This window comes from Peromyscus eremicus, chromosome 4 (assembly GCF_949786415.1).
Source record: "Peromyscus eremicus chromosome 4, PerEre_H2_v1, whole genome shotgun sequence".
Taxonomy (NCBI): Eukaryota; Metazoa; Chordata; class Mammalia; order Rodentia; family Cricetidae; genus Peromyscus; species Peromyscus eremicus.
Window position 1 is genome coordinate 22,162,678 of NC_081419.1, and position 9,321 is coordinate 22,171,998.

The following is a 9,321-nucleotide window of genomic DNA, read 5'->3' on the forward strand; positions in this document are numbered from 1 at the left end:
GAATTCAGTCTATTCATACTTTCACATTTTCCACCTTCTTCTGCATCCACATAATAGGATTCTCTCATATCATCTACATTCATTGGAAGGGAAAGACAATTTTCTTGTGGTAATGATTTTCCCCTCAGCCATGTGAAAAAGAAAGAGTATGTTATTCTTAAAGGGTCTAACATGCAATTAAGTGTTTAACACATTATGGGAAGCAGTATGTAAATAGAGATACTACAGTATGGAAAAGTTATAAATTATCTAAATTCCAAGTTGCCTTAAAATACTTCCTCAGCCTATGATTACCTGCACTACATTTCAATTTTCACAGATATATGTGGCATATTATTTTGTTTTCTATCACAAATTTGCATTTTATTACTGAAATAAAAGGATCAGACATGGTTGTTATCATAATATTCAATTTGGGTCCGCTAGCTAGAACTTTTCCTGAACTTAGAAAGTAAATATTACTTTTTTTTTTTTATTTAGAAGTGCAGGATAAAATAACTGCCATGGTTGTATGCACATGACAGGTAAAAGGAGTCTGATTCTTCCATACCTAAGGAATTTCCACATGACTAATTCTAAATCATAGGCTAGAAAAATAGGCAGTGCTGGTTCACATACCAAGTTAAAATGTGATCTGGTGTGTCCAACCTGGTCTAAAAGCAAACAATGCACCTGTGTAACTCAGGAGGAAGGTCTTCTACACAGGTCAAGCTGATGCATGTGTCCTCCTCTGGACAGCACAGGGATGTGCCCAGAAGAGGCTTCCATGAATGATGAAACTCTTATCAATACTAATCTTTTCTATAAATAGATGCCCACTGGCAATTTCAACTATTCTGTATAACATATATCTAAACTCAATAGGGTATGCCCTTAGCAGGCTAATACATTTTGCATATTACAAAGTAAACTAGAAAAGCCAAGAGACCCAGGTCTTTCTCCTTATGTGTTTCCTCCCATACAAGTCATGAGAGACATCAAGTAGCATTCATATTCCAAGTCACTGCCATGAAAATGAGGCAGTTAAGAGACATAAACTTAGTGCTGAAAAATAACTTTTCTTAAGCCATTTTTCTTCTTTCTTGGGCATGTTAGATATAAACACACATACAAGTAGCTGTATGCAGCCAGGTTTCTCACAGGAGACTTTTAGGTACTTCTCATTCACTGTATTTATTTGTGTTAGTACAAAATAAGTGAAATTTGTGACTTACATTTTTGTACCTATGCAATGAGGAATATGCAGAGAATTCAAGATTGCTGACATTCTGAAAAATGTTCTCTACACCTATTATCCAAGAAAAGATGAAAAAGGAAGAGGGTGTGTAGCAGTACTGAGCTCCAATATCATGCCAGCACCATTGTGACTCTACATGGTCTTTCACATTTCTGCTTTAAGTCACTTCTATGCCTGTCATCTCTCATAAACGTGGATAAAAAAATCTTAATTTTCTGATTTAAAAATTTTTCTTCCTCATTGTTAGTGCTTTTCAAGAAAATCTTCTTTTGAAAATTCTGAATGTGATGAAACTACTTGCTCATTTTTGTTAGTTTTTAATTATAATTTTATTAACTAGCCTTTATAATCAATGTTTATATTTTACTTAATTTACATTTGTACACAGCACTAGTTATATGTGTATATTGGTAATCACTTGTGATCAAACTTTTGTCTTGGTGATCAGTCATCGGACAGATTAACTTCAGACTATATAAAAATGTGGCAGTAATGTTTAATGTGTAATGGATAACATTTGGGACATGTGTCACTTGGTATATATTACTTCTAACTTTTAATCAACCTTGAAGTAAGATATAATTTATTTTAAAGCAAAAGAGTTACCAAGTGGTCAAAAAGCTTTGATTTTTTTCCCCAAAGCCATGCTATTAGTAAAAATCAAGCCTGGGATTTGAACTTCCATATTTTTGGCAACATATTCCACATTGTGAAGGATGAGAAATTAAAATTTAAGATGTGTGAACCTTCGTTTTTTGAAGGCTAAAGAAGATGTCTTTGGCTTTGAAAATATTCAAAGTGGAATATGGATGAAATAGAAAACTATTTGAAATATGGATGAAATAAAAAGGTACTATTCTCAACTTGAAATGTTGTTTTTTAAGCAAGTAAGCTAAAAAACATGGTCATCACTGATTGAAATAAGATTAGAGATCAAAACATATTAAAGAATGAACCACCTAAAGATGCATTTCTCAGATCACATTGCATTATAACTTATTAATACTATGATTACAGAATACAATACCAAACAAAATAAAAATAAAACTCGTAAGCCATGGAGGTTCTAGCAGAGACTCATTAGGTGTCCACAAAATACTTCTTACATACTCCTGTTCAAACAAGCAAACTAACAAACAAGCAAGCAAACAACAAAAAACCTATTATAGCATGTCTTTCAGCTCTGTGTATGTTTGGGTGTGGCCATCTGAGTGCATTCTGGCCTCTGCACCTTGGGTGGAAATGATGTAACACCTTTAAAATTGACCATTAAAGCATCTCTGTGCCACGTGCTCTGCTCCTTCCATGGTCTGCTGCAGTTGACCTATGACAATGCTAAAGTCCTCGATAGAGTAGAGAGGAGATGCAACAGATACTCTGAGTCTCTAAAGACCAACTCTAAGTTATTTCTTGACATTAAAACTCTAACTCAATATTTTTTATATTTCAAAGGCATTTTTAGTATGTATTTCAATTTTAGAATTTTTATACATGAGCACTGACTGTATTTACACCATTTCTTGGCTCCAACTCTTCCTTCTTCTTGTGTCACTATCAAACCCTTTCAAATTCATGTCCTCTTCTTCTTTAATATGTATAATTAATACATATATGTGTGTGTGTGTATGTGTGTGTGTCTGTGTCTGTGTGTGTTGGTGTGTGTCTGTGTCTGTGTGTGTTGGTGTGTGTCTGTGTGTATATGAGAATATATATCCACATGTGTGTTGTGTATATGCATGCATGTCCATCCCCAGTTGATATATGTGCAATACAATCTCTACATGGATAACACTAAAGAAGAGGGTGTGGGGAGAGTATAAGAACAGGAAGACCAAGATGAATGCTATGTGATGTTGTCTTATACATATTTTGGGGACTTTTATCCATGAAATCTTAGCAATGATTGACTAAACAAGACAAGCATAATGACAAGACAAATATGCCAATGAAGTTGGGGAACATCTCCTCACCCTTAGAGGAAGACCTAGAGGCAGCTAATGGTTTTTGAGAGAGAGAGAGAGAGAGAGAGAGAGAGAGAGAGAGAGAGAGAGAGAGAGAAATCATATAATCATAACCTAATCATAACTCATAATTGGTGTCATGTGACTCAATTTCTTGGTTGCCATAATCTCCAACTCTGATCTATGTATATATAAAAGTCAGAGGTAGATTACTTATAAGTATTTTTATCATAGTCTCCCAAATTCAGCTCTTCCTGGAAAAGGGCTATAGTTGCTCAGAATTGAATCACAAGTCTCACACAGTCTTGACAAGTATTCTAATATACCCTAGACCCAAATGTTTGCATTTCCCATAGGTTATCACTTCTGATAGGGTTTCTATTCTATACACAATAGTTAACTTGCTAGTGTAAAGCTTAGTTTTTTTCTTGGCTACTTCTGCACTTTCAACAGCAGTGATAACAAAAATTCTACTGTAAGAATATTCTCAAAATAAAAAGTATTTAAGATTGTGCATTAATTTTAAACACTAAGTATTACTGAAAAGTAATAATTTTTGGCAGTTTGAAAAATGCTTTGTTCAAATGATTCAACAAAAAATTTGGATTATTCATTTATCCTTGATGCCAATCCTAAATCTGTCATTTTATTTGTGATGCATTTAACAACTGTATACCATACTAGGGACTGCTGTTGTATAAACTATCTCAGAACAGTCTCTGTTTTCAAAGCAAATTATGTAGTAATGAAGTCAGTGAAGGAGAAATCAGTGTGAGTCAACATGTGTTCAATGAATGGTGGCATACGCCTTTAATCCCAGCACTCTGAAGCAAGAAGCAGTTCTACAACTGTAAATGATCACACTTGCAAAGTACCTGTTTCACAATAAAATATTTAAATACATGACTACCGTTCACTCTATCAAAATTTGAAAACTGGGTCTAGAGAGATGACTCAGCACTCATTTAAGAACACTAGTTGCTCTTCATATTACCTGGGTTTGATATCCAGCATACATGTGGTAGCTCACAACTGTGTGTAACTACAGTTCTAATGAGATCTAACAACCTTTCTGGACTTTGTATGTACAAGGTACACATGTGGTATATCAAACATATCTGCAGGTACTAACACACACAGCAGTAATAAAAATGAATGTGAAGCTTACTATGAGTGTTTATTACACCTTTATTCCCAGCACTCTGCAGCAAAAGCTGGTGGATCTCTCTGAGCTTAAGGCTAAGGCTAGGGTGCTCTACAAAGTGGGGTTCATGCTAGCCAGAGTAACATAGTGATACCCTGTCTCAAAACACACAAAAAATAAGCAAATATTTAAGGTAGAAATAAATTGATTAAATAAAAAATTATTTTTTGTAAGGCATTGTTCTAATTCTAGTAATGTGTTTAACAAAAAAACTTATTTTTTTAGAAACACAGAAAATTATTGGATGTTAAAAGTCCACACTTTCCTAATGTGTGTGTGTGTGTGTGTGTGTGTGTGTGTGTGTATGTATGTATGTATGTATGAATACAAGAAAATTCTAAAATTAACCATTATTATGTGTGTTCAGTAAAATTTTTCACTATGTAATTCTGCCTCAAGATAAATAAAAATATCTATACATTTCCTTTGGGTTCTTGTTCTCTCTTTTTTGCTCTATGCTGCTGCTTACATCCTCACCTCTTACTCCTTCAGTGTTCCACTAAGACCATGGTATCCAAGAGCACAGACATGCAAGAGTGCAGGGCAGGGCCCCATTGCGACAGAGGTGATTAAACAGGAGTGACAATATGCTATAGACACTTCATTATCAAGTCACCTTAATATGTCAGCGCTTGTCAGCCCTGGCTCGCTTTGAACTGTGCAAGATTTGGTTATTTCAGTCGGGTAGCTTCACCTAGTTCTACATCCAGCTTTACAGCTGAGGAAATTGGAATTCTACTTGTGTAAATTTACATGGTAAATGAATCCACCCTTTATTTTGGACATGCAAACTTTCAAAACAGTTTCTTGATTAGTCTATTCATGTTTCTCAGTGGCCCTTACTTCCTCCTACTGAAGTATATTATACACAATCTCTTCACCTCTCTCTGTCTCTGTCTCTGTCTCTGTCTCTGTCTCTCTCTCTGTCCCTCTCTCTCTCTGTCTCTCTGTCTCTCTCTGTCTCTCTCTCTCTGTCTCTCTCTCTCTGTCTCTCTCTCTCTCTCTCTCTCTCTCTCTCTCTCTCTCTCTCTCTCTCTCCCACTCTCCTCCCTCTTTGTGTGTGCCTATCTGTATGCATAGTTAAATTTAAAACAGAGATTTTATATGGCAATTTCTGATAAAAATACTGACAAATGTGGTACTTTGAACTAGTTTCAAATCACTAAAATAAAGCCTAATGCTTTATCAAGTATATTGTAATTTGAATGTTAATAATTCTAATCTACTTACACAATGTTACCTTTCTGATTTTATGTAGGTCATAAAAGTTACAGAAAACAATAAGAAAACTTTGTTTTGACAGCTGTCATTGTGTAATAAGTCTTCTTCTATTTTTGTATGAAGATAACAATTGGCAAGATGAATAAAAGAGAGAGAAGGAACAGTACATTTTGACAACTTAGGTTTTGTTACAAAAAAAAAAAAACCTTCTGTCTCAAGATGAATGTAATGGCTATCTATGACTGTAAGAAACTTAGCTTTAATTAAAAAGGATAATTAAAATTACTGAATGAGCTCAGTCACTTGATTTCTACTTTTATCATCAGGCCAATGAACTCTGAAATAGCTTGTGCTAGGCAGTGAAGGACTTCCATACTCCTTAGACACACTCTGAGGATACCAGATCAGAGTATGTCATGTTGGTGGCAGACACTTCTCTGATGAATTTCTATTCAGAAAATTATTCAGGAATTCCCCAAATTTTCATCTCATTCACAAAAGTTATTTTCATTTCTTTTATGAGTTTTTTAAATAAATACTTATGCAGCAGGAAAAAAAGAGCTAATTCACAGATCAATAGAGTCAAGAAGAAAAACATTGAAAAAGTTATGTCCATGATACATGTAAGCTGAGGGAAGTGTCTGCAAACATTGAAATAGGCAGAAAATTAAAGAAGAATAAAGTAAGTTTAACTTCTGAGACCATGAAAAGCTAAGAACTTGAAAGGACAGAGTGACCAGTGGAGCAGGAGCTCTACTGAAGAATTCCAGACAAGGTGAGGTCAACTTTTGATCATCTACTTTTTAGATGGGAATGGGAAAGTCCATCCAGAGCATCCGCATGGTACTGAAGGAATCATTAAATCAAAATGATTTGGGGAGAACAATTTGGTAAAAAAAAAAAAAAAAAAAAAATTACTAAGCTTTTAAATATGAAGTGGTGGCACATGCCTTTAGTCACAGCACTTGGGATGCAGAGGCAGGTAGATCTCTGAGTTCAAGGCTAGCCTGGTCTACAGACCTACTTCTAGGATATCTAGGGCTATACAAAGATATCCTGTCATGAAAAACTAAAAATAAATAAATAAATGTTGAGTCTCTTTACTTTGTGAAAGTTCTGTAGAAAAATACCCAATTAGTAAAATATTACACACAAAATATATATACATACACACACACACACACACACACACACACACACACACACACACACATATTTATCACTACTTGGAATAGAGGCTCCTAGCTTTTTCGTGGGTACTGGGAATCTCAACTCTAGCTCTCAGGGTTTCACAAAGTATGCGTCGCCCAGCGTCGCCCATTGAGCTATGTCCCAGCCATGGAGACAATTCCAAAGAATTGATAGAGGCTACCTGCTCTGCTAATGTGAATGTTAGCAGAGTACTGCAATCTTGTGGAATAAAGTGCTTGCTGACGCCCCACCTACAGGCAGACCCTGAGACACCTAGTTTAATAACATTGGGCTGAGAGATAGATGAGCTGCTGTGTCCTTATCTTTATGGTGGAAAGAGCCATTGCCTGTGACAAAATGTGTTTCTTCCTAAAGTTCTAAATATGTGACATCTGTAGCTGAGGAGAAATCATATTTTATGTGAGAATTTTTTCTCCTAATTTTTTTTGATTTTTGAAAAATCATTTTATTTATTTTTCTAGATAAATATAATTACAGCACTTTCTGCTTTTCTTTCCTGCCTCCAAACACGCCCTTATTTCTCCCTTTCTAGCTTTCGAATTCATGGTCTCTTTTTTCATTTATTACTGTGACATACACATAGGTACATGTATGCACATACATATTTCTAAATACATAAATACAACTTATTCAGTTACTGGTATCTTTGTTTTCAACACAGGGGATACCCACAAGGCCTCACTCACATACAAAGAACTGCAACTAAGGAATGCTAGAGCAGAACAAGTCTTCCCAGGGAAGAGCACACCAATTGGTTACTCTTTCCTTTATTTAAAATACTTGCAAAATTTAAAATAAAAATTCCAATACCTAAAAGCAAATAAAAGCTATCTTGAGGATCTAGTCTTCTGATAAACTCCAAGAGCAAGAAATGCCCCCAAAGTTTTCCTAATTTTAAGTATAAATAATAAATGAGTTTGAAAACTCAACTCTCTTTCAGGTACAGGTTCCCTGTGAGTCCTCCAAGCAAGAATGACTCCAGACACAAGTTTCCTATGCTTACTTGAACCCTGTTCAGACCCCTCAGAGTTTTCCTCCCCCCTATTACTCCTTCCTGCACCTCCTTGGACAGCAGTCTTGTGGCTTTCTTGATTCTTTTCAAGCTTTTTTAATATGTGTGATGAGTCCTTAACTCACATGAAAGTATGGGGATCTGCATCTGCCAAGAGCTGACTCTATCACTACATTTGTTGATGAGGGCTTAAGGAAGAATAGGTAAGAAGTCCACAGGGGTAGTACTAATTGATTTTCTTCATAAACACATAAGCAATTATACAAGTGACCATCTGCTTTGTCTGCATGAAGTTAATGAGTACAGAAAAAGAACTAAATTTAGATCTCTGAAGTCTTAAATCCAATTGTTTCGATAGGGATAAGGCATTGGCCTACAAAATGGAGACTAACAAAACATGAAGCAGATTCCTTATTCTTTTTGATGAGGAATAGTAAAAATAGACCCATGTAAGTTTATAATTCCTGAAAAGTTGGAAACAGATATGTGTCATTATTTCCCACCATGACTATGATATTAGTTAGATAAACTAGGCATGGAAAAAAACAGAAAACTATTAAATTCAGTATTTCTATAACAATTAACAATTTTCCTTCAAACTGTATCTATTTTTTTTGGTTCACCATGCTAGAAGCAAGCAGCTATTTCAAGCATAGCATAGATTAATGCAGACATTCACTGCAATAAAACATCAGTTGGGAATCTTATATGAAAATGTAGACTATTAGCACTATTTTGAGTTTAATAAATGAAGATTATATATATATATATAATTATGTGTATAAAATTACGTATTATTCTCTACATTTATAAATTATAGAAAATAGGGCTAGGGAAATAGATCTGTAGGAAATTGGTCATACGAGCATGAGGACCTAAATTTGGATCCCTGACATGTATATTTGATGCATGCATCTTCAATCCCAGCTCTCCTAGATAGAGATGGGAAGTGGAATGAAATAAGCCAGCTAGCCTGCTGTACAAAGTAGCCAATAAGAGTTGCTGTTTCAACTAATATGAAAGGCAAGGCCTAGTTCTCTCACCTCTACACACTCATCCTCAGTCATGCACATGAACATGCACACAAACACACACAAACACGCACATCACATACACATATTTTTCAATTATGGAAAATAAGTATTTACAAGAAAAATTTCTGAAGTATAAAAGTTTACTTAGATCTTTACATAGAATATTCATGATTTTGAGAAGTGCTAACACTTGGATCATCACAAAATTCCCATTGGTCGTAAATTCTTAAATAAGTGTATATTTGTCTTTGACAACTCATTGTACATTTGATGATAAATAAGGTCCACTCTTAACACACTGTTATTCACTACATACATTAAAATGTATATATGCCATTTACAAATGCAGCTGAGTATCCTAAATGTGAGAATCAAATTAAAATTCTGTTAGTGGGTATTGCATAGAGGAGACTGGGTACCACATTATACCCAGGGTTTTG